At 39.6% G+C, this 27,610-nt stretch overlaps 1 protein-coding gene across 6 annotated transcripts in view; it reads right to left on the reverse strand.

Moving 5' to 3' along the window:
• The window catches only part of CHD6 (chromodomain helicase DNA binding protein 6), a 157,810-nt gene extending 130,703 nt beyond the window's left edge, over positions 1–27,107 (reverse strand). For 4 of the 6 annotated variants that reach the window (XM_089514140.1, XM_089514141.1, XM_089514136.1 and 1 more), the window contains exon 1: positions 27,020–27,107. The gene's annotated coding sequence lies outside the window, so the exon portion shown is untranslated. Of the gene's footprint in view, positions 1–3,928; positions 3,995–10,827; positions 10,973–27,019 lie in introns of all 6 variants that reach the window. The other 2 variants (XM_089514137.1, XM_089514138.1) reach the window with 2 other exon arrangements.
• Positions 27,108–27,610: the final 503 nt, after the last annotated feature.

Raw genomic sequence — 27,610 nt, forward strand, 5'->3', positions numbered from 1 at the left:
GGGATTAAATTGCAGTGGTTCCCCTATCGCCAACTATGGGCAAGATTTAAGATGGATAGTAAACAATTTGGAATCGGTCCGGATGATACTGAATTGGGGGAGATCATTAAAAACAAAGACAAGAGAGGGAGAATATCTAGACTTTATAAAATGAGTTTGATGCTGGAATTGGAAACTGACCAAATTAAACATTGTATGATAAAGTGGGCAGGGGATATAGGACACCCAATTAGTTTAGAAAAATGGGAAAGGGCATGGGGTAAAGATATTAAATTTTCAACATGTGTAGATATAAAAGAGAACCTGATGAAAATGATACACCGCTGGTACCTAACTCCCTCAAGATTGGGGAAAATATATAAAAACAGCAAGGCAGAATGTTGGAAATGTAAGAGGGGGCTCAGTAATTTTTTCCACATGTGGTGGCTTTGCCCTAAAATAAAATAAAAATTGGAATTTGGTATGTAGGACTATCCAAAATATCTACAGAATTAAAATCAACCTCGAACCCAAACTTTTCCTTCTAAACATAGCCAACAATCAGGACGTCAGGAAACACCTCAAGCAAGTCTTATACCTGCTCACTACTGCCAGAATATCAACTGCACAATTCTGGCGTACGGATGAAATCCCAACAATTGATAACTGGCTGCAAAAATCTTTCAATATTATAGAAATGGACAAAATAACAATGGAATTAAAGGAAGAAGTTCAAGAAGCAAAACAAACTTGGGACCCCTTTCTGGAATACTGCAAAAAAAGATGGCGCCTCTTAAAGAAATAAAGAACTCCCCCTATAGTTAATGATGAGGATGGTTTCTGAGACTTTCTCTCCCCCCTCTTGTATCTACATTCATATTTATATTTATAGTTATATATATATATATAAGACTATAAGATGTTAAAATTGAAAATCAGGGGCTTTCAAAGTGTAATATAAAAGCATTTAGATATGCGGGGTTGGTTGCAATGTAAAAAATACTAATCAATAGAGGTTCGAAGAGAAGTAGTGCTATTAATAAATTATCAGTTTAACTGTGAATGTAGAAGAATTAGGGTGGGGGTGGGGGGAATGTGTCGTAAGGTTTAAGTAGGTAAAAGAATGACGCAAATATTGGGGTTTTTTTTTTCCTTTTCTTTTATTTATTGTTGTATGGTTTCTCAATAAAGATGATTTAAAAAAAAAATCAAGGTCAGGTTTTGGGGCCAAAATTATGGATTTTGCCATGACCCGTAGACAGGTCAAGGGTAAAACTTGGGAGGCTCTTTCAGTCTGTGTATGTGTGTGTAAAGCAACAAAGACTCTCACTTAGGCTTTTTGCTTCATTGTTTCAGCCAAAAATGTAAGGCAGGAGAGGGACTCTTAAACAAACAGCAAAATCAATCAATCACCTCTTTCTACTTGGCTCTTTCTTGCTAAACTCCTCTCTGCAAGGCATAGGGAATGTTTTGTCCCAAGAGCGATGCTATGGACTTCGGGTGTAGTAAGGCCTCTGGCTCTCAGGAACACAGCCTGAACAAAAGACTTGTCCACAAAAACATGAAACTGATCTCCTTTTTCTCAATAGTCCTTCTTAAATACCTTGCTCTCTCTTCTTGGTGGGTTTTATCTTTCTTCTTCTGTGGACTTTGTTTTTCTTCTGTGGACTTAACTTTCTCCTTCTGTGGACTTATCTTTGTCAAAGTAAAATACTCTCTCCAGGTCTGACTTGGCTGAAATCTTACTACACAACTGAAACTAGCTAGAGGGAGACAGTATAAGACCCTGGGATTTCCCACAATCCTTGTCTTTCTTAAAGCTGTAGATCTCTATTTTCCCTCCCAAACTGATATACAGAAAGCCTAATTTAATCTCAACTAAATATATGTCTCAAGAGCATCAAAGATGCTCTGGAGGCATGACAGGGAAATCTGAAAGAGCTGCTATCACATTACCATAGTGATCCGTAAATAAGTGGACCAGAGATTATGGGGTCAATTTTTGGGCATAAATTTTTAGATTTATAGATGAGCATATATGGTAGCAACAAGTATATTGCCAAGTCCTCTTTAATGATCCTGGAAATGCTCAGGACAAGATCAGTTGCCTCCAGTCAAGTGCTTAGAATATAAATCTTTCTTCTCACAGCCTATGTTTTATTTTGTAGCATTACCTGACTTGGCTTTTACAGTGGGCCCGCTGTATTGGTGGGCTAGTCATCTATGGATTGGAATCCCATGGATCACCCTGCCCCATATTAGTCAATGGCATCGCATGCCCATGGGCAAGCTGACATGGATGTGCACATATTGCCACCTACTGACTAATGTGGGATTGAGCTCTTGTGTTTTTCCCCATCCACAAGGTGCCCCGGAACTGAACCCCTGCAGATGGGAAGGGCCCGCTGTATTCACTGGAAATAATTAGCAAACACCCCAAAATGAGAATGTACTAAAGCTTAACTAATAACGCATAATGTACATAAAGTCAAGATGTCCATAGACAGCCCTGGTTTTCTCCCTCATATTACTGTTTTCATACCATTTTTCTGCTAGTGATCAACCTCTCCCAATACCTCTTTTCACAATACCACTTGCACAGAGTATGTAACAATTTCCCCTTAAATGAACTTAGCTCTGCTGCATTTTAATCAGTTAAAACAGGAGTCAGGCTCCAAATCATACTGCAGGTCACAACCAGACTGTGTGATTGCTTTCAGTTTAACTAGATTTTCAGTGGACACAATTAGAACTGAAACCGCTACAGGAAGATTTGTAGTTTTCACCCTTTACTATTTTCAGTAGTATCCAAAAGAAGTCTTCTCCATGAACTCAAATCGTCCCAGACACAAGGATGAATATCCTGGAGAAAGGGGGGGGGGATTTTTGTCAAGATCATAGAAAGGGGGGGAAAGACAATCTCTTCACTGTGCAAAGTAACATGAAACATGACTAAACTTTCTTTACCCACCAAAGCTGCTATTTAAAAGAAGTAAAACCCTATGCACACTAAATATTATCACAAATTTTGCATATCATCTAATGTGTCCCTGAGAAGGTAGATTAATAAGTACTACAAAAGGACTGTAACAGCAAAAGGAAGAAAGTCACAACAGTATCCCCTCAAACACAGAGATTTAAGCAAAAACTTTATGCAAAGCAATGTTGTGGCTGCATTTCCAATTCTGATTACCCACTACTCTCACAAAGCTGGAAAAGGTGCACAAAACGGCCATTGAAACAACAAGTTTCTACACATGGAAAGGTGAAAAGCATTAGAGGCTTTTTGATTTAGCTATAAAGTTATGCAGTGTGTTGAGAAAGTGGATTGGGGGGAATTCTTCTCACAGGATGCTAGACTTAGGTCATCCAATGATATTGACTGGCAGTTCAAGGCAGGCAACGAAGAAACACAGCTTCACACATTATGTAACTAGTTCACATAACTAATTCTCACAAGATACAAGGATAGACAGTAGGCTAGATGCCTTTAAAATGGGATTAGCAAAGTTTTAAAGGAGCACTTTTCAATGTGGCATGCTCTATTTGTGGCATGCTACATCATACCCACTAAGCACAATGTTGGCGAATAATTCAAAGACATACCTGTGTTAGGCCATTAAATTATGTTCACCTCAATCAAAATCAACCTACACCAACATGCAAAGAGCAGCAGCCACCAAAATTTCCATGGAATACAACTACTTGTGATAGTTCAAGAACATATACATACACACACACACACACACGTGTATACTTTGAGTTTAAGCCTGCGGGGTCCATACTAATATAAACAAATCCAGAAGGGAATACTTTACACATTGTGATTTTCAGTCGTATTTCACATGACTCATGAAAGCATGAAAAATCAAACATATTATTAATATTTTGCTATAAATCCACAATCCTTCGATATATGACAATGTGATCTATATTTATAAAGACTGACCTTGAAATCTAGTTAAAGATGTTCTCTCTACCTCCTGAGTACTGTATAAGAAGGAAAAATGCCGCCCTGGATATAAAAAGTCATTAAAGTTTGATGAAGGCTCATTGAGTCAGCATATTTTTAAACATTATTCAAGCAATATAATAAATTACAATAAGTTTAAGGTTTAACACAGGTTGATATGGTGTTAATTTCAAACAGACTTTTGAAGCATTGTCATTTTTCTTGATTAAAAAATTAATCTGCACTTTTAAAACAAAATTATTCTATGATTTATTTACTTTTCAGTTGTACTGGGAAACCCTGCACATAATTTGACAAGCTTTACTGTACAAGCTCCGTAGTTCTTCCACAGGTCCCATTCACTTCACTGAAATTCTTCAGACAAATCCTGCTTCTTTTATATTTTGGAAAACTTAGATATTACAGTGTTAGAAATTCTAATAACATCTTAATAGAGGTGGGATACAGACCGCCCAAAAAGGGCGATCTGCCACCAACTCCATTTCCGCCAGCAGGAAGCCCCAGCTGCCAAACAGCAAGGCTTCCCAGTGGCGGAAAAAGAACCCTCAAAAAGTCGGTTCTTTTTGCGTCACAAGCGCAACGGGACATGTGGACGCTACACATCCGTCGCGTCAAAATGGCAGCGCCCATGTAGACAGGGTGCAGCCATTTTGACGTACTGAGTACATACTAGGGTTAGAGAGCATCTGAAAAGGACGCTCTCAGGCAACCCTAGCACGTACTCAGTACGTGCTTTTTGGCCCATCTGGACAGGGCCATAGATCAGTATTTCAAATGTCTTTTAATGGTTATTATAATTTACTATTCAATTTTCCCTTTATTCGTTGCATTATATGTTATTGGGAAAGAAATTCATTTTTAAAAATATCTGAAAGGTGGAGGAGGAAAAGCATGCCCCAAACTCCATTGCCCAGAATAACAAACACAAAAGAGTAAACATTACTCATTAGCTCTGCAAGGGGGTGGTGGGATTATCAGTTGCTACACTTCTCTGCAAAACAACCACTGTCACACCCAGATTACTCCATCCCCTGATATAAATTATTCCAGTGGTTTTCAAACTTTTTACCCTTGTGACCCCCTAAGTGCAGACCCCCTCCTGCTTGACGTAGTGTATAAATAAAACCATTTTCTTTATTTAGTGAGCGTATTTTCATTTGTATTTGTGTATACTCTTATTTTAACATTTTATAAGGATATAACGGCTTTATTTAAGTAAATTCGACACATGTATAATTTTACACATTAAACACATAGCTATTTTCTGGCTTGTTTTTATCTCACTTCAGGTGATGAACTTCTGGTTCATAAGATTCATCTGGTACTCTTGTGTGTAGAGAACTGTTATAACTTCTTTTCTTTTTTTTTTTCTTTTTTTTAAATGTCAAACAATATACAGTGGACTCCTGTTATCCACTGGGGTTTGGTTCCAACATCCCCCGTGTATTAACAAAATCCATGTATGCTCATGTCCCATTAAATATAATGACATAGCAAAATGGTGTCCCTTATAAAAAATGAAAAATCACGGTTTGATATTTGAAATTTATACTTTTTTTGAATATTTTCAAACCTTAGATGCTTGAATCTGTGTATAAAAAATCCGTGAATAAGAAGGGCCAACTGTAGTCCTCTCTACATCTACTCAGAAGTAAGTTCCATATAAATTCATGACTAGTCTTAGTTTTAAAAAGAGAACCATTTACAGACAGCAACAAAAACTTGGGTTCATATTGTGGATTGTTAGCAGAAGTGAGTTTGCACATCACAAGTCAAATTTCAACAAACTATATCATGGCTTGTCAAAATGTGTAAACACAGTCAATGTGCTCTACTTTGCAAAAGAAATATGTTGGTTTGCATGGTAGCAATTATTGTTGTAGTTGTTGTTGCTGTTGTGTGCCTTTCAACTTATGGTGACTCCCAAGGTGAACTTATCACAGGGATTTCTTGGCAAAATTTGTTCAGAGGGGATTTGCCTTTGCCTTCCTCCAAAGCTGAGAGAATGTGATTTGTTCAAATGTAAGTAAAACATCTGGTTGTACACAAAACAAAGCAAAAGCTGTTATACTTTGTGAAATCCAAAGAGTTACCTATTCTCAAAACAGCTGAGAAAATTCACAAAAATGAAAAGAGCACAAAAATAATTTTTATCTCTCAGAAAAGTGTCCAAAACAATGGACAGCTCAGTGTTCCATAGTAAAGGCTTAACAAAACATTATCTTTAGATAGACATTATAGTACATGTATTACAGTATATGTAAAAATGTTTTTCTTTCTTCAAAATGCATAAAATGCATGTAGCTGATGCAAAGTCTTTCTCTTACAAAAAGTCTTTCTATTTGCTCAGAGGAAATTCAGGTTTAGGTATGAAACAAGAAGAGATTTGTGATGTGAGGTCCAAAACACATTGCAGAAATAATCCAGTTTGAGCTTTAACTGCACTGGCTCAATGCTAGGGAGAGCCAGTGTGGGGGATAGTTTTTAATTCTGGGAACTGTAGTTTTGTAAGACATTTAGCCTTCTCTGTCAGAAAGCTCTGGTACCACAATAAACTACAATTTCCAGGAATCTTTGGCCCCATACAGACAGGCCGAAATAGAGCTGCTTTGGGTCACTTAGGAGGTATGCTGTTTAAATGACACAGGTATCTTAAGAGGCCAAAAGCTGCGACAAAGCTGTGCTCCAATCTCTAGGACTGGAGCGTGGCTTTGGTGCGGCTTCTGGCCTCTTAGGACGCATGCATCATTTAAACAGCATACCTCTAAAGCAGTGCTTCTCAATTATTTTCTGTCATGCCCCCCCTAGGAAGAAGAAAACATTTTGTGCCCCCCGCGCGACTGTAAATAGTATCATTTGTCTATAAACTTGTTATAAGTACTGTATCCTTATGGAGCCTCGCCCCCCCCCCGAGGGGCGCGCCCCAGTATTTGAGAAGTACTGCTCTAAAGTGACCAGAAGCAGCTTTATTTTGGCCTGTCCGTATGGGGCCTTTAGCACTGAGCCAGGGCAGTTAAACCTCTCTCAAACTGGATTATTTTGGACCTCATTGATTTGAGTTGGCTGGTAGAGTTGTGTGTCTGTTTGCTTCTTCTTTTGAACTACCTTTTCCCGCTATTCCTTCTGTTGGCTCTCAATTTGTGTCCAGTTTTAGACTGTAAGCTTCTCAAAGCAGGAATATGTCATTTTATTTTTACTTCATAAACCACCACATACAGTAATGGTACTATATTATCAAAGAGAAAAAGAAAATATTTTGGAAAACCAAAACATTATAATTTTGGAAAGTATTTTTTCTTTCAAAATACTTAATATGTGAAATATTATAAAAGAAAAATTCCCAGAAGTTAGACAGTGAAGGGCATATCTGGCAAAAATGTTGTAAACTGTACTGGTTTATTACTGTGCATCATTCCCTTGGGGTTTTTTGTTTGTTTGTTTGTTTTTTGTTTGTTTGTGTTGATAATGAAAGCAATACAGTGAACAATGAGCAGATGGAAGCCATGTTGGCAAGGTCTGCATCCCAAGCCCTTCCTTCTTTTGAATGGGTTTAGATCATGGCAGCCAGTTTGATATTGAGAGCCAGTGTGGTGTAGTTTTTAAGCGTGTTGAGTAGCAGTAAGATCTGATTTTCAAGTACAGTGCACCCACGCTATAGGCAGGCGCCTGATACGCGGCTTCCTGCTTATGCGGAAGCTGTGCGACGGAAGAATGAATGGCACGCGCACTCTCCCGTGCCGCGAGCACAAGCCCCATTCAATCGAGTGAGACTTGAGCTTACGCATTATTTGGATTATGGGGGGGGTCCAGAATGGATCCCCCGCGTAAGCCAAGGGACCACTGTACTCACTTAAGTGGGAAGCTTGCTAGATCAAGTTGGGCCTGCCCCTGCTTCTCAGCCTAAACCTATCAACCAGGGGTTGTTATAAATGGGTTCTCCACATCTGCATTAGCTCTACCCCTGATGAAACAGAAGGACTACGGGATTGGCCTTCCTTGTTTTATGGCAGTGGGACAGCAGACCCATGATAAGCTTAAGCAAAGGATGGGTTCCACATGGCTTATCATGGCATGAAATTCACAAAAACAGGATGGGTGACATCTGGCTTGAAAGCAGTAGCTGTAAAAAGGGAAAGGATCTTAGCATGATTTCCAGAAAGTTAAGTCATCTTGGCCACACTTCTCTGGCCACGTTCCAGTTTGTCATTATCCTTCTTGAACTGTCATCTCAGAACTGGAAGCAGTATTCTAGGTGAGACTGTCCAAACCAGAAGAGAGTGGCACTGATACTTCCATTGATCAGGACACTAAACCCCTATTGATGCAGCCCAGAATCGCATTGACTTTTTGGCTTTCAGCATCATGCTGTTGTCTCACATTTAGCTTGTGGTCTAAGACCTTAAAATTCTTTTCACATCTACTGCTTTCAAGACTTGTGTCATCCATCCCATTTTTGAGAATTTCATGCCATGATAAGTCAATATCCTTGAATTGTGGTGCCCAGAAGTGAATGAAGTATTCCAGGTGAGGTCTGACCAAAGCAGAACAGTGTGGTACTATTACTTGCTTCTGAGAAGATATACTGTATAAAGGATTGTACTAATGAGGAGTGGGGTTTTTTTAAGTTATAGCAGTTCTGTACATACAAGTGTGGTCCCTTCTGTGCCTCTCTTGCTTAACTGCCAATTTTATTTATTTTTACACATACTGTATGTATGTATACATTCTGCCCTTTCATTTGTATAAACTGCATTGTGAGAGTTCAACTGTCACATGTTTAATATGATTTAGAAACAATCAGCTATTAATTAACCCCTAACATTCCACTTTCTACTAAGAAACAGTGAAAATGATTGAACAAAGAGTAAGACTAAGAACTACACATGTACACATGTGTTCCACTGCGACTCTCATTTGATTGAGTAAAACCTGACCTGGAAATACTCAAGTTTTTATACAGCCAACTGTTTCTTTAACAATGCCAGATTCTTATGTTTATATCCTGTTACCTTAAAAATGTGAGTCAACCAACCTCAGAGAACCTATGGTGTTGGGAGGAACCCAAACTTTTATCTAGTCCAACTCCTCCCAGTAAAAATAGCTACCAACCACTAAAGTGTCCCTGAGAAGCAGGAATCAAACCTACTTGAAAACCTCTGATGAAGGTGAGACAACCACTCTCTAAGGCCATCTGTTCCCCAGCTGAACAGCTCTTACCATCAGGAAGATCTTACAAATGGTCACTTGGAATCTTATTTCATATATTCTGAATCCACTTGACCAATTTTGCATGAACCCCTTCAGATATTTCTACAAGCTAATATTTCTACTATTCTTCATAGGGCTTAGTTTCCGTATTCTTAATTATATTGGCTTAACTCCTCTGAATATGCTCCATCTTATGGATATTGTTCTCAAACTTTAATGTCCAGAACTTGACACAGTGCTCTAGATATGATACAAACAGAATAGAATGATACTGTTAATCCTCTTGATAAGGACACAGTACTTCTGTTGAGGCAGCCTAGAACTGCATTGCTCTTTGTTTTTATTTTTGTTTTTTGCCACCACAGTACAGTGTTTTGTAGTCTCCTAAGACCTTACATCCTTTTCATGTGTTCTATCAACTCAGTCACCATACATCCTATATTTGTGTATCTGATTTTCTTCTGCCTAATTAGTATGATCTGTTGTTGTGTTGCCTTTAAGGTGTTTCCAACTTATGGTGACCCTATCACAGAGTTTTCTTGGCAAGTTTTTTCACTTTTCTTTAAGATCATCCCCTATCCTGATTTTTGCCTTCAGTCATATTAGCTGTCCCTCCAAGTTTAATTTCATCTGTAAAGCTGAAAAGAATATCCTTGATTTCTTCATTCAAGTAATTTATAAAAATGCTGAACAACACTGAACCCTGGACAGAGCTGTATGTCAATTCTACCCAATGGTGAGCAATGTTTGGGTCCAGCTTGTCAACCAGCTACAAATCTACCTAACAGAAGCACTGCCTTTTCCATATTTTAACCAGCCTATCTATAACATCATGGAGACCCTTGTCGAAAGCCTTACTGAAATAAACATATACTATATTATATCCACAGCATCTCCATGACATACCAATCTTGAAACTTTACCAAAACAGAGAGATAACATTAGTCTAAGCATCACTTCGAATCATGGAATCACTGAGTCAGAAGAGATCACAAGGGCCATCCAGTCCAATCCCCTGCCATGCAGGAACTCACAATCAAAGCCACCCCTGACAGATGGCCACCCAGCCTCTGTTTAAAAACCTCCAAGGAAGGAGACTCCATCACATTCCGAGGCAGCGTATTCCACTTGTCAAACAGCTATTACCATCAAGAAGTTATTTCAGAAACACTGTTTATGGGAAACCCATACTGTCTCCTTCTTAATTCCACCATTCCTTTTTGGTGCTCACAGGCTAATTGTTTAATGACAATTATATTCCTTAGTTCCACAACTGTCAGATATTTTGTTTTACAAATCCCATCTGCCAAATATAGCATGTATATAGCACATATAGCAGGAAGAAAAAGAAGCCAAACTGTTCTTCTTGATATGTTAGCTTTTTATATATTTACATATCAAAATATGTTAGCATTGTATATATATGTTGTGTGTGTGTGCATATGTGTGTGTGTGTGTGTGTTAACTTTTTATATATATATTTTTATATCTTTTCCATGGATAAAATCAATCACTAATTCTTAAACATTCCTAAACGTTACAGTCTCAAAAACCTGTGTCATGTCAAGGTTTATTTGCTGAAGGCATTCAACTGACTATATTACTGTTTAAAAGAAAAGTTCTGCAGTTACCACTGTTATATTGCATTAGTATAGAAACACCAGCACCTGTTTCTAGGAAGAGGTGAGCATACTCCACTAGCAAAACACATGCTTTTCATGCAGACAGTCCCAGATTGGAGTCCTTGGCATCTCTAATGCCAATCAAAGTAGATGATGTTGTAAAATAAAATGCTGTAACTCACGAGCCTCCCTAAGGCCAAAATAAAAGAGGACTGTCAGCACTGTCTCTTGTCAGCCCCCAAAAGAAAACTGAACAGGAAGGCTGTAATGGTCCCACAGGATGCTTTTAAGGTCTCAATAGCACACAAAAGTACAGAAACAATTATGTCTAAATAATCTTCAGCAGTACCTCCAAGTAGAATTATGGAAGTTATGTTAGAATCTGTGAGCTGAAAGGATGATATTTCAGGCCTTTAGAACACACCGCCATGACACTGTCAAAATACCTCAAATGAAGAAAAAGCTAGGAACGCTTTGTTTTCATAACAATGGCCCAGATCCTACATGCTCGAGTGCAGAGTAAGACTTCTGCATGCGGATCTGGGAGAGAGATGGGATATAAATAAAATAAAAATAAACTCTGCAACAAGCCTGCTGTCACCATCCCCAGGCCTCACCATTGTGCTGTGATGTGTGTGTGTGTGTCCCCAGCTATTCCATTTCAGAGTGGAGAGAATCAGAGAAACCTCTGGGTAGTTCCCCACAGCCAGATGATGGCATCTTCTGTTGAGATCTGCTCAGGTCCTCTGAAGGTATCAGCAGAAATCATCGTTTTTATCTGGTTACAAAGACATTGCTACAGATGTGTCTCCAATCATTTCTGTTCTCCAGTATCAATGGAACAGAAATGGGGGAGGAGCTATCAAAGCAGAATGGTGACTTCTAATGGTGCCTTGGATTTTGTGGAGAGAGTATCAACCTCCCAAACTTAAAACAAAATAGTAGTCGTTTGTCACTAACAGGATGCTGGCCATGAACTGGCTTTTATGGGATCCTGGGAAAGAGATGGCTGGACAAGATGGATGGACAGATAGCAAAGAACCTCCAAGTCACCCATACATTTCCCAAACCATAGGCCTATGGCACATAGAGTAAGTCTTTGTTCTCTAAAAATATCTGCTTAAAACACACACACTGCTCTGAACACCTGCTCAATGAAAGCCCAATATGGAACTGTCCAGTCTGGGGGAGTGGTTGCTTAGTCCCTGCAAGATATTCAGACATGCCTGGAAATTTAGACTGGCTAGTTGCCATCCCTTCTGTTTCAAAGATTTTTTTCCTGTTAAAATCCTTCTACAGTGTTATAGTACTTGCGTTTAGTTGGAATACAGTGGCATATATAGCTAAATCCACCTGCTTAGAAACAAATACATTTTCCTCCTGTATTTATATTAAAAGAAATAACTTCTATTACAACTACTAGACCGCATACTGAAGGTCAAAAGCACTGATTTACAACACTACTGTATACACCCACATTGTTTTGGTCATGCAAACACTGAATTGTACTACTACAGCATCTTAATATGACTCCCAGTAGAAGCACCCAGTCTTGTGCTTACTGTCAAAGATGTTCAAAGCAAGGATTAACCCAACTTGCATCATCTACTGGTGCTGCGGGGGGGTGGGGGGGGAGGTCTTAGGATCTCACATGAAGGTACTTAAGTCTTGCTCTTGTTGTGTCAGTGTTAATTACAGATGTAGCTGTCACCATAAAGGTAAAGAACTAACTTCAGTTGAAAAGAGTGAGACAGATCAAACCCACTGAGACAATTCATCAACTCCTACCACATCCCCAATGGAATGAGAGGGATTACACAAGATCATTGCTGTGCCCTTGCATGGATCCTGATCGTTACTAGTTCCTCCATCAGGAACTTCAGGTTTCCTTTCTTTAGGATCATTTGGCCCTATCACTTGCCAACACACACAGGGTACACACAAACCCTTTATAAAATTATTGCTAAAACCCTGAGGTTGAAATTACACACACATCACAATCAGGCATAAAGTAGGATGCATGGAGATCTGCTTTTTAAAGCAAAGAGGGCATGCCTTTAAGGAAAAGTAGAATCCTCTCCATGCTATCATCCTGAAGTCAAGCTTCCTTCCAGTACCAGAGATGGTTTGATACAGAGGATAAAAGATCTTTAATAGTAGATAAGAGGTAGAACACTGCTGAAATGTAAGCAGTGCAGGGATTAATTCTCCCTACTATCATGTCATTTTTACTTTAAAGAACTGAACCTCCTCACCTCATGTGCTTGACCAAATGCTGCCATCATGTGTATTTTGAGTCTTAAGGAGTACTATAGAACACAAATGCCCCAAGCTAATGGTTATTACATCTGTTATTTTTTTTTAATAAAAGCAACCTTCTTGATAAAACATGATAGGCCAAAGAAAACATTTTACTTTGCATTGAACCTGTAAATTCTCTGACTTGTATGAAGATATAAACGGAAAATATGAAAAGTCAAAAAAATTCTTGGCATAGCTTTTAATAAATTAAAAACAGTTAAGAACCAGTCATAATGATAAAGCATCTTAGAGCACATAACATAAAAATGCCCATGCAAATACTATAAGGTGCACTATAAAACTATAAAAATATAATGGCAGACAGGAAATGTTCTAAATATATGTTTACTAACACAGTAGGAAAATTCAATCAGAGAAGTGGAAAGAACTATACTGAGCACTATACCAGACTGAGTACATTACTTCTCCATTTACATTATAAATGACTTACACTAGAATCAGACCATTTTAAATCTGTTGTATCAACATCTGTTTCCCATCCTTCCTTCAATGAAATGAGATTACATGAGGTTATCTCAGCAACTTTGCTGATTTGGACTCTCCCAAGGCCACCAATTAAACTTGACAAGAAATTTCAAACCAGATCCACATGAAACATTCTACTACAAAGTATAGTAAAGATAGGCAAAAAGCAGATCAGTATTTACTGAATGATTTCAAGTACAACATGGTTTATGTTAAACAACTGGGTTTAACAGCAATAATTAAAAAACACTCCCAATAACACCAGATTCACATTTCTTCCAGTGTCACATTTGGCTATTTATAAAGATATATTAAAATGATAAAAGATCTGGTTTATTGTACTATTCTATCTTTGTTTGAATTGAAGCTCAAGTTTGACTAAATAATTGTATCAAAATACTTTTTAACTAGGAGGAGCAATATGATGTTTGAAAAATTTAATAACTTCCCCCCCTCATACACACACACTTTCTCCAACAATCAAAAACATGTTGGTTTGTATTACTGGAAAAGTAACATTCAGTTTCCAAAGGCTTTGCTTTTTCAATGCTTCTCCCTCCCCTTCACATACCTCCAAATAAAGGTGTTGAGATGAAAGAAACCTTAGAGGGAGCCCCGGGACTGAATTTTAGTGTGAGAGGACTTGAAATTCAGTTATGACACTAAAAGCAAAGTCTTCAGGTAAGCATGTGCTCAGAAGAGTTCTCATAATTAATTCCAAGTATATGTCCTTACCCCTTCTACTGTATTGTACCTGACTATTGTGGGGTAACTTAAGTTTCCGAAGGCTTCTGCCTTTTTAAAGGAAACAAAAAATATCTAAATATAAAAATACCAAAGCCAAGCCTGTTAGGGTCTAGCTTTAAAACAGCAAAGTAGCAGAACTGTGCTCTTGTCCAACTATGCTTCCCAAGAACTGAGACTGACTCAAAAACAACAAACACATAGCTTGTAGTTTAAAACAAAAGTTTACTAATGGCTTTAATCTATATTTACATAAAACCTATATCCTAATCTAGCTAGTGAATAGTTCAAGCAAAAGAAATATTTATCTCACCATCTTTCCAAAGAAAATTGAGAGAGCAGGAAGATGGAAACACAACAGCTCAGTTGAAAGTATTTTGAGAGAGTGTCAGTTAGTCCCAAAGGGGGAGTGGCCTAAATCACATGGTTAGTTTGGGACAGAGAGGAGAAAGTTTACATGCAGGAATTCCCTATCTATCTAAGGAGGGGGGAAAGAGAATGCAAAAATCTTCCAACAACTATACTTCATATGCTCTCAGCCTCAGGTGAAGGCAATGGCAAATGTCCTCTGAACAAATCTTGCAAAGAAAGTCTTATGACAGGGTCGCCTTTGAGTTGCCATTAGTCAGAAATGACTTGAAGGCACACAACAACAACAACAACAAACTTAATGGATTCTGAGATACTAGCGAAAAGCAAAGTATATCCCCTAAGTCTCATGTCTATACACCACTGCAAAATATCTGGTAAATTCTTCAGCAGATATAAATAGCATGATCTCAGGAAGATCACCATCAATATTTAACTGGAATATTCAGCTATGTGTAGCAAGAATGTGTAATAGTGTCTCTAACATATGCCTGGTATTTGCAGCACAATACATAAGAAAAAGAAAGAGATTTTTTTTTAATGCAAACATTTAATGGTCATAGTATTCTCCAGAAATATGTCGAGCTAGAATATAGTGGCATACTTCTAAGCCATACATACCTCGATTATATACTGCATGACAAGACAACAAAATCAAATGGAGAAACTGCTTGCCAATTTTATGAGGCCATCTTGGTTACTATTTGCATTGGAGATCTTTTAAAAGATCTGCTTACACTGCTCAGGACCACTTCAAGTAAGATTTCTTATACTGAGAATATATCCAAGCAACATTCACTTTCAGAGTATCAAACTTAGTTATTTTTAGTTCAGTGGTTATTGATGCATCATTTTTATATCTATACCTCTTTAAAGTATTTTGGCAGATGGGAAGGATATTATTATGGAAATAAATAAATAGGAGAACATGCAAAATAATTAACATTATTTACATATTGAAAAATCCCAACTGAGTGAGGCCTCTTAGCATGTGCACACACCTTATGCATCTCCAGAAAGAAATATGTGCAACCCACACACACAATTTACATGTGGTCTACATGCTTTTTTTGCTATACAGACTGCACTCATACAACTGAGTTAATGTAAAGGAAGTATTTTCAACATAACAGAACAAAAGTGGGAAACTATTTTCAGCCTATGGGCTGGATTTATTTTCAGCAAAGTCAATGGGGGCCATATTCCCATGGTTGGTGAAGTCATAAACACCTGTATATGTTAGCTTAAAATTTTTACGGCCATGAACTAATTTTAGAACAGGCATTTCAAAATTTCAGAATTGGGGGAAAGGTATGTACAAAAGCTGGGAAACCAATAAATGAACGTGTCATGGAGGAAAGGCTTAACCATCTGGGGAAGCACAGAAGGACAGACTGGGAATCCCAGCGAAGTTAGATTTGGTCCCATGGCCCAAGCTTCTCCACTCCTGCTATAGAACCACATAAATCAGAGCCAATATACCTGTAATCTTCTAGCTATTACTGGGCTGCAATGTCTCATGAGGATCTAGCAGCCTGACCAATGATTCAGGACACCAGAGATCCCATCTGAATTTGGATGTTAAGCAGGGACAGCTCTGGTTAGCACTTGGATGGTAGACTACTAACTAATAAGAGGTGCTATAGGCTATATTTCAGAGGAAGGAACTGGCAAAACCACCTCTGAGTATTCCTCGCCTTAGCAAACCCTATGAAATTCACGAGGTTGTCATGAGTTGACAGGTGACTTGAAGGCACATATACACACACAAGTGAGCCAAAGAGCTGAGTCCACATTCTATTCCCCACTAAGCCATGCAACTCACTGGGTGAACTTGGGGTACTCTCTCTGCCTCAGCTTGACCTACCTCACAGGTCTATTGCAAAGATAAAGAAGAGAAGAAGAAAGCCATAAACAGTTGGCCCTCCCCATTTGCGGCTTTAACTTTTCCGGATTTGATTATTTGCGGTTTTAATTAATATGTTCTCTCTAAGGAATCGCTTAAGTCCTCAAGCGTAATTCTACAGCAAGTTGACTACAGAGTTCTGCTGGAGAACCTAGAATTTCCCAGAGAAAACACTGCTATAGGCAGTTGTAGGTCCTCCAGCATGATTCTACTATGATCAGCTTCTGGCAGATGTGGACCACAGAGCTGCACTGGAGAATCTGGAGATTCCTAGAGAGGTGTTCTCTCAGGTAAAAAGAAAAGTGGGTTTTTTAATTTGCAGTTTTTCCATATTCACAGGGTCCTTCACTCCTAACCCCAGTGAATGTGAAGGGAACACTTTACGTTGCCTTGAACTCACTGAAGGAAAAGTAGGATATAAATGTAAAAAGGTAAAGGTATTCCTCTTTGACAAGGGTGTCAAGTTGTGAAATAAATAAGATATCTGGAAGGGCAAGTTCCCTGTCTCTAATATAAATGCTAAACAATATATTACTACAATTCTAGATGCAGAGAATTATCATCTTCGAAATGGTTCTCAGAAAGTAACTATAAATGAACTTCTTTTGGTATGTTAAATTAATACAATTTAGAAATAATTACCAAAATTTTCAAACTCTCCAATGACAGATAACAGAACTACATAATCAATCCAATCCAAAACACTATTTTGGACAACAGGAACTAATTTGTGTATGCAGTACCATGCACACTTGCTCAAAGTAGGCCCCACACTGTTCACTGGGGCTTATTCTACATAAGTGGATATAAAACGTCAATCTCAATCATATTAACTATTGTTTTGTTGAAGTGCAAAAATGCTGTTTCAGAGATGCAAAAGAATTGTGGTTCCTTTCCTTAGCATATCAATACTTCATAAATTTACTGATCTCTTTGCAAGTAAAGTTCAAGATGAAGCATATAATACACATAGCAAAAATGTCAATACACAAACACTAAAAAAGATACAAAACTAATAAATAATGAAATAACTAAAACTAGAACAAAAACAAAAACTGAAACCACTAGAACAGACATCTCCACTGTCATTTAGTAGCCAAGGAAACCTCCTGCACAGACTAATGTTGTCACCTGAGGCAGAAAGCAAGCAAGAAAAAGGCTTGAAGGTTATCTTTAAGCAGGAAATTCAAGAGGTTGGAACCTTTTGTTCAACAACCTAATCAATCCAACATCAACATCAAAGTCCTTTCCTGAAAATTATTTTTAAACCAGCAAAAAACATTAATTTATAGGTGAGACATCAAGAAGATGACAACAACAAGGTAGAAAAAGAGGAACTGAATAATAATTTTTAAATTCTCCTTACTCAGTAGAGTTGGAACCAAAACATGATGCCACACAGCCCTACAAAAATAACTCAAAAGATGAGAAATTTTATTTTGACTAAACCACTGGAATTATTTTTGCAACATATTACTAAAGGAAAGAGATAATGTCTTTATTGTAGTATTTCAGTGATCAAGTTATAGCATTCTCTAGTTAACATACTTGTCTATAACATGTCGAAACAAGGCACAGTGGCAAATGTCTAAGCTACACATACCTTAATTATACACTCCATGACATGACAACAAATAAATATATTTTAAACCGCACAGGTCTAAGCTAGATTGCTTACCAGCCAAAAACACAAATCAGCCCATAGTATCTTATTAATTTGCATCTGAAAGCTGTTAAATTATTGGAAGGTTGGTCAACATATGCAAATTCCACTAATTCAATGCATCCGTTTTAATTGTGCCAAGTAAAATGATTGAGACTGAAGGTGAAGAGACAATTAACACTGGAATAGTTTTTTATGGGTTTTTTGGGCCATGTGGCCATATTCTGGAAGAGTTTATTCCTGATGTTTCGCCTGCATCTGTGACTGGCATCTTCAGAGAAGATGCCAGCCACAGATGCAGGCAAAAGATCAGGAATAAACTCTTCTAGAATAGCCACATAGGCCCTATCAAGTCCGGTGCTTTGCGTCAGCCTGGATGCATGCTAGGGTTGCCTCAGGGCGTCCTTTACAGATCCCCCCCACCCTAACATGTAGCTGTGGTGGCATAATGGCGGTGCCCTGTATACACGGGCGCTGCCATTATGTCATGGTCACACCATGTCCAAACAGAGTGGCGCGGGCGTGACGTGTTCGCGCAGCGTCAGGCTACTTGTGGCGGCCTAACAGTGGTACCAGAAGGCGCTCCGAAATGCCTCGTTCTTGCGGCACCTAGATTGCTGCGGAAACGGCGCCAAGGAGAAAGGGGCTGAGCGGCCCCTTTCTCCTCTGGCTCTGGCTCCCAGGGTGTCCTAGGCCCAAAGCCCCAAGGACACCCCTTTTCGGGACCCGGGGTCCCGAAAAGCACCGGATTAGGGTCTCTGGGCTGCCGCTGTGACTGCCCTGGTCCCAATACATGGCGCAAATGGGCGGTCTGAATCCGGCCATAGTCTGAAAAACCCACAAAAAATATGGATGCCGGCCATGAAAGCCTTCAACAAGACTCTGGAAGTCACTCTGGATATGCTGTCTTGCCAAACTAAAGCTATATGCCATACTATACACTATCCTGATAATCTGAAGATCAAAGTACTGTTGAGGTTTTAAAATATTGTTTCCTTTGTAAAATTAATGATTAAAAAGGAAACAATATTTTAAAACCTCAATTATGACATTCTGTTATCATCAAAAACTTAACTCCATGTCCCTTTGCCATCAGAAGTTCATTTTGGCCAGAAAAGAAATGAGATAGAGGCTGCATCTGCATTCCAAACTAATGCAGTTTGACACTGCTTTAACTGGCATGGCTCAATGCTATAGAATTCTGGGATTTGAATTTTGGTGAAATATTTGGCCTACTTTGTCTGAGAGTTCTGGTGCCACGACAAACTACAAATCCCAGGATTCCATAGCACTGAACCATGGCAGTTAAAGTGGTGTCAAACTGCATTATTTCTGCAATGCAGATGCAGCCTATGCTCACTAGAGGGGAAAAAGAAATACTGATGGCTTAGCTGGAAGTTTATTCATTAATATACTTATTTTGAGTCTAATCACTTGCTCTATTTATTAAATTCCTCATAAAATAAATTATCTAAGTATGGAAGAAGTTTAGAACACAGAAATACAATCAAAGTCAGAATAAAACATTGAAATCTAGAACACCATTTAACTCATATAAACAAAAACCAACATAATGGAATATGAAAGGGAACAAGAACAAAAACTACCAGGAGTTGTACAGTTCAAACCACACCACAGCAACTAACATAAGACATCTTCAGAAGCCTGGGAGAAAACAATGTCTTAACTCAATGCCAAAAGAAGAGCAATGTAGAAACTAGGCAGGCTTCCCAAGGGAAAGTATTCAGCAATCTAAAACCTTCCTTCACAAGGGAAAATAAGTATTTTCAACTGAGTCTGCTCTCTGCCTTTCTATTTTAGTGTGCATAGAGAATATTTGTTAGTAAGCTACAAACTGGACATTCAAACATACACAGAGGAAAAAATCAGCACTTGATTTTATTAATTGTGCAAACTGACCATGCAGCCTCAATCCTATAGATGTTTTTCTTTGTACAGTTGTCCTTTCCTTTTCGTGGAGTCCGTGGTCTCACCCTTTGTGGGAGGGACAAAATGGTGGCGTGCACCATTACTTTCAATAGGACTCAGATATTTGCAAGTCACCATTTTTGCGGGGGGAGGGAGGGGGGCTTCCGGAATAAATCCCTTTGAATTAAGAGGGGCTACGGTAATTGGCTCTTGTTTCCAAAGCCATACTTTGCAAATTCTGAGGAATGCAGCTCTTGTAGACATTCATATTTTGCAATGATACTGTGAATTGGTTAATTAAGCAAGAATGCACCAACGACAGTATTTCCAAAATAAAACATTAATTTAGAAACTAATTGCTAGTAAAGAATAGATATGAATGCCTTTCTGCTTTCCAAAGAAAATGTTCAGATAATAAGATGGATACACGCAAGTGAATGAAGTTTTATAACAAAATCTCACACCAGTAATGGACATTCCTCCATCACCAACCATCACTGGAGTGAAGCACTTTAAAGATATAAGGTGCAAGCAACAGCCCACAGAGATCAGTTCTGTTACCAAAGGTCTCTCAGACACAAACTCTGGGGGTAGTGAACATTGCAATTCCTATTTAATCCCATCACATCACTTCAGCTTCCCCCTACACTGGAATACAGCTTGTGCAATGTTACTAAACCTACCCATTGGGGCACTTAATAAAAAAGTCAGAACTAGCATTGTTCTTCTTTTTGGGGTTTTTTTAAATAATTATATCTGTAAAATACACTTACATACAATAAAAAAATCACAGTCATTGTCATATCTTAAATCGTTATCATATTCAAATTATTCACTTCCAAAGTACCCTTAAAAATAAAACATCTTAGAGTCTCGTATTAATGTTGTCTTATTCTACTTGGTCTCTTTATTACTGCTCTCTTTCTAAAGCAAATAGATAGCATTTAACTCACATTTTTAACTACTTTAACTTAGATTTTAACTTCTTTTTGTTAGTTATTTAATCAATTTATATTCTTTACATCCATCTTACACTCAATTCCACAAATGACTGCAAAATTCAGTTATGGGTAACCACTCTCTTCTTTTGGGACACTGTACAGTTAAAATGACAACAGCATAGTTTTATAAAAAAAAATGCAAGCAACATCATGTGACTGTGATTCTGTACACAATTATCTCTGTAAACCCATCTGAACATAGTTGGACTTGCTACTCAATAAACATGCAGAACTGCACTACATGTCAGTCATTCACAGAAAATGACAATTTAGAATCAAAGAATTTTAAATGAACGACAGTCTGGAAGTATGCTCTGTAAGTAAATGTCACATTAATAAAAGAAGAAATTTCTGTTTCTGAAAAATGTGTGCAGATAATTTTTTTAAAAAATCTAAAATTTATGACATAACAATCCTATTCAGCATATGTGCCTCCAATATCAGAATAAAATTCCTATAATGCCACCAGAGCTTACAAAGTTACACTAGACCAGTGGTTCCCAACCTGTGGGTCGGGACCCCTTTGGGGGTCAAACGATCCTTTCACAGGGGTCACCTAAGACCATCAGAAAACACATATTTGCATGTAGCAATGAAAACAATTTTATGGTTGGGGGTCACCACAACATGAGGAACTGTATTAAAGGGTTGTAGCATTAGGAAGGTTGAGAACCACTGCACTAGACTTATAGTCTGATGCAATCAACAGTCAATATGCAGTTGGCACGACTGAAGTCTAATTCTCATCTAGCTGGTAAATTTGCATCTGAGCTATCCAGGTGTAGTCATGTTGGCCATATAGCAAGATAGAGTATCATCCAAAATCCACAAAACAGTTATACCTTTTGGAACAACCAAAATACACATTATACATGTTGCAAGCTTTCAAAGCACCACTGGCCTCCTGATCAGGCAAAAGTGTTTAAAATGATACAGGAGAGAGAAAGAAAGAAAGAAAGAAAGAAAGAAAGAAAGAAAGAAAGAAATTTAACAATGTTAAGTCATAGCCCTGCATTTGATCAAAATGTAGTGGTTGTTGCCTTCAATTCAAGACAAACTGGATCTCAAAGGCAGTAGCTTCTTGTCTAGCTAATGGAATTGAAAGTTTATTTCTTGGACTGAATCTTCTAGTACCCACATGGCCACAAGGAGGAGGGGCTCACCTGCATGAATACCTTTCCATACCATCTGAAAAGAGGACAACAACCACTACATCTTCACCAAACACAGGGGTATGAGTTACATCGTCAATTTTTCTCTCTTTCTTTCTTTCTCTCTTTTTTTCTTTCTTTCTCTCTCTCTTTCTTTCTTTCTTTCTTTCTTTCTTTCTTTCTCTTGTATGATTTTTAACACCTTTGCCTGATGTAGAAGTTAGTGGAGCTTGGAAAGCTTGCAATATGTATAATGTGCATTTTGGTAGGCCCAATAAAATTAAAGGTTTTGTGGATTTTGGATTACACCATACAATGCTAAATGGTTCACCATAAAAAAGAATGCCACCACAGAGAAGAACAGATGTCACCAAAAATAATTTTGCAAGGCACAAAGTTTACAATCATCAACCATACAAGATTAGTCCCAATCTAGGAAACAAATCATAAGGCAATGAAAGAAACCATAAGGAAGGGATAAAGAATCTGCAATCTTATTGTTGGACTACCGTTGTTAGACGACAATTCCAATTATTCCTCACTAATGGTTTTGCCATCTAGGATTAAGGGAACTACAGTCCAGCAATGTCAGGAAGATCACATGTTCCACACACTCATACTATACTACACAAGCTAGTATAGTGCGCCCGCGCAATGTGCGAATGCGTTTTACACAGCTTCCAGCGTATGAGGAAGCCGCTTGGGGAGGGAAACAATGGTGTGTGCACCTGCAGCGCATGCGCGGCTCTCCGCCACATGCATGTGCCCCATTATATCCTATGGGGCTCAAGCATAGGCAGATTTTCCCTTATGCGTGAGGATCCGGAATGGATTCCTGCATAAGGAGAGGGCCCACTGTAAATATTTATTTTATTTTTTTACCTATTTATTCCATCTTTCTTCCAAGCAGTTCAAAGCTGCACATATATTACAGTAATATCATCTATTTACAACAATGCTGTGAAGCATGTTAAGCTGAAATGGTGACTGGGCCAGCCAAAGACTTCATGCATTACACCACACACACTGCATCTCAATGTGATTATTAGTCTCACCAAGAGCTGACAAAAAATGTGAAATGTCTCATCAGTCTCAGATCAGTTACCAACTTTATTTAAAGTTAAGAACAATTGTCAGAAAGGTAAATCAATACAGAGCAAAATGCCTCTTATTGATTTTAAAAAATAGCAACCACATATCCTTTATTTTTCACCCTTACATGCTGTTTGCAAGTGTGCAGGTTTCCTTCTGACTCCTTATAGCATTTAGACCAAGAATCTTATTGATCAATACAGTACTAAGAAATCTATTCCGATTACCAGTAAAAGTCACTGGAACAAGTCATAAAGAATTCCCTAAAGAAATCAAAATGAAGAGGATTAAAGCTTGGTAATGTGACTATACATTCACAGGTAGACAACAGCAACAGAGTGAATGAGATGTGACTCTAATGTGACTTGCCATGCCTTTTCTATTGTGACTACCACTGCAAAGTCACAAAAGATCTGTGTCTGCTCTGCTCACAGCAAGAGAGGAGGAAAGGATCAGATGGCAGGGATAATAATTTTGTCCACAGCTGCTTTTACGGCACAGAAAGCCTTCCTCATTAATTGCTTTCATTAGCAGGTTTCATTTGTGGTTTATAATCAGTTCAGGGATAGAAGCGGCTCTGAAATGCCCTCGGTCAAAGAGCCCAGGGAGATTATATTTTAGATTTCAAATTAACAAGTTGTTTTATTAGCTGCAGCGTGACAACACAAAACTGTAGTATAAACTGACAATTTGGTACAATACTGAAGAAAGTATAAAATGCCATCAAAATCAACACTGTCAGTGTATCATTTTGATATGATTGAAAATGTACCACAGTAGCTTTTCATATCTGTAGTCTTTTCTAATATTTCAGATATTGCTACTAATAATAGCCCATATAAGTGTGTGTGTGTGTAATCATTCTGTTGTATACAAATTTGATACTCCATGTGAGATCCAAAAAGCTTATTCAGAAACCATTCAAATAAGGATTGTTTTGACACACATCACACTCTGCTACATCCACACTTTATTACTGCTCCACCGGAGCAATGCACACAGTCTTCCAGTTCCATACAACGCCATCCACAGTGCCATACATGCTGTGTGCTGCTTTCATAAACTCTGGGATGCTTACAAAACATGTCTCATAACTCACAACATATTACACTGGGAGGGTGTCCCAGCCACCCAGGGTGAGACCTGTTCTGTTGCTCTAGAAATCTCAGAAGACACTGAGGTCCAAAACACACTGTAGAAATAATCCCGTTTGAGACAACTTTAACTGCCCTGGCTGAGTGCTAGAGAATCCTGGGAATTGTAGTTTATTGTGGCACCAGAGCTCTCTGACAGAGAAGGCTAAATCGCAGAATCACAGAATCATAGTTGGAAGAGACCCCAAGGGCCATCCAGTCCAACTTCCTGCCATGTTTCACAAAACTACAGTTCCCAGAATTGCTTAGCACTGAGCCAAAGCAGTTAAAGCAGTCTCAAACTGGATTATTTCTGCAGTGTGTTTTGGACCAGAGTGCCTCCTGATATTCATTCCCACCCCCCAAAAAAATCTGCAAATATTTCCAATCCCATTACAAAATACCACTAGGCTAGTGCTTATCATCCAGGCTACTGATCATCATTCATAGGCGATTCAAATCCAGAGCAACCAGATGTCCTAAATGAGGACAAGGCACCGAAAAATATAGGGCCATCATACATGACAGGACAAAATAAAAGCTTAAGAACACCCAAATAAATATAAAGCTATACTTCTTTAGTCATGCTCAAAATTAGAGGACATTTTAACATTCCTCCTGGACAGAAGGTAAGGCATGCATGTTCTGGAAAAGGAGGACATCTGGTTATCCTGTTCAAATCCTCCTGGCCAGCATACACAAAGCAGTGAAGGTAGGAGTGGAAAGATGGATTGGGTTTCCAACTCTCTCTCCATCGATGCTAATCTCTCTCTCTCTCTTTCTTCCTAGCCCCCGAATTGCACCAAACTTGGTCATGGTTGCAGGAATGCACATGACTCACGGATTGTGTATTGTGAATAGATCTGCAATAGAGGCAGGTGGGCTGGACTGGCTGAGTGTGTCTGTGTCTCTGTGTGTGTGTGAGTGGTGCCTTGCGGGAAGAGAGAGGAGGGCAGAGGAGAGAAAGCAAACTGCAGTGCGTGGGACTGGGCCCAGGAGATGGACGGCGCATCCTCTTTTCTGGCTACTCAGGCCAACAATGGGCAGGCGCTGGGAACTTTTGGGGGCCAGAGGCAGGGTGACCGCCAAGGAGGACAAGGCATGACAAAATGGAGGGCCTGCGATGAGAAAATGGAGGACATGACCAAATGAAACCTGAAAAAGCACTCAAAGAAATACACATTTATAAATATAAAATACTATTGCTAAATTAACGCTTCCTAGTCCTGCCCAAAATGGAGGGTGCATTTGAATTCCTCCTGGACAGAAGGAGGCTGAGGTGTAGGGCAGGTCCTGGAAAGGAGGACCTCTTGGGCACCCTGCTCTCGCTGCAAAATTTGTTCAGAAGGTGAAGTCGAAGGCTTTCATGGCCAGCATCCATAGTTTCTTGTGGGTTTTTTGGGGCTCTGTGGCCATGTTCTAGAAGAGTTTATTCCTGACGTTTCACCTGCATCAGAGAAGATGCCAGCCACAGATGCAGCCGAAATGCCAGGAATAAACTCTTCTAGAGCCCCAAAAAACCCACAAAAGGCTATTGTTCGGAAGGGTTTTTTGCTCTCTTTTTTGCCTTCCTCTGAGGCTGAGAGAGTGTGATTTGCCCAAGCCAGGGTGACCAGATGTCCTCCTCACCACCAAAGAGGACAAGGCACCAAAATGTAGGACCTTCAAGGGGGAAAAAACCTGGATGAGATGGCCAAATAAAGCTGGAAACACTGACATAAAATATAAATCCGTGTCTGTTAAGTTTTGCACAAAATGGAGGATGTTTCCTGGGAAAGGAGGGCATGTCTGGTCACTCGGGGGGGGGGGTTGCCTCTGAGGCCGAGAGAGTGTCACTTGCCCAAGGCAAGGTGACCAGACCAAGGAGGACAAGCCACCACCAAATGGAGGACCTTCATGGGGGAAATGGAGGACGTGACCAATTCAAAGCTAGACTATATAGGGGCTTCTTTGGCTGCATCCACACTGGAGAGATAACCCGTTTTGGCACCGCTTTTAAGCATCCTGGCTCAAGGCTATGGAATTCTGGGAGTTGGAAGGGCCCGACAACAAACTCCAACTCCCAGAATTCCATAGCCATGAGTCAGACAGAGTTAAAGCGGTGCCAAACTGGGTTATTTCTCCAGTGTGGAAGCAGCCAAAGAAGCCCCTATATATATGCCTAGCTTTGATTTGGCCATGTCCTCCATTGTCCTCCATCCTCCTCCCATCAAGGGCAGCTCTCCCAAGGACAGAGCCTTCCCATCGCCATGACAGTCTCTGCGAGGGAAGCCCGGCAAAGCAGCAGCAGCAGCAGCAGCAGCAGCAGCCCCTTCCTCCTCCTCCTCCTCCTCCTCCGACTCCATTCATCGCTCCCTTCCTCAGGCGCGGCCTAGCCGTCCTTTGCCAACCCTGCCCTCGATTAGCCGCCGCCGCCGCCGCCTCCGCGGCAATTAAAGAACAAAGTTGGGAGCCGAACTTACCTAAAATGGCTCCTGCAGCAGCCAAAACACAAACAGCTATTATTTGGTGGAAGTTTAAGCCCAGACACCCTCCGCAAGCACAGCCTAGCCTAAGGCCCCGCCCCCCGCCACGCCGGGAATGGACGGCCGCGCGCGCACCGGCCCTCGCCATTGGACGGACGGGACGTCACTCAAGCGCGGGCCGCCGCTGTTCTAAAGTTTGGCTGCGGCGCGCGCTCCTCTCTCTCTCTCTCTCTCTCTCTGTCTGTCTCCATTGTGCTCCCTCTGTTTGCAGGGATGCCAGGGAGGCCGGGATTGGAAGGGGCGGGGACCGGGCCAGGGATAAAACAACAGCCAACACACATAAAACCCAACAGTAATTCCTTGCGCTTTCTTATTATTCTGCGCACTGCAGAAATAACCCGCTTTGGCGCTGCTTTAAATGCCACGGCTCCCTGCTGTGGGATTCTGGGAGTTGTAGTTGGTTGTGGCACCAGAGCAGAGCTCTGTGGTACAGAACTGTGGTACTGTGGTACAGAGCCATGGCACATTACTGTGGTACGAAACTGATACAGTGGTACATTACTGTGGTGCAGAGCTGTGGTACTGTGG

The sequence above is a fragment of the Sceloporus occidentalis genome, unplaced genomic scaffold (assembly GCF_023333645.1).
Source record: "Sceloporus occidentalis isolate IW3139 unplaced genomic scaffold, rSceOcc1.0.p SCAF_3, whole genome shotgun sequence".
Taxonomy (NCBI): domain Eukaryota; kingdom Metazoa; phylum Chordata; class Lepidosauria; order Squamata; family Phrynosomatidae; genus Sceloporus; species Sceloporus occidentalis.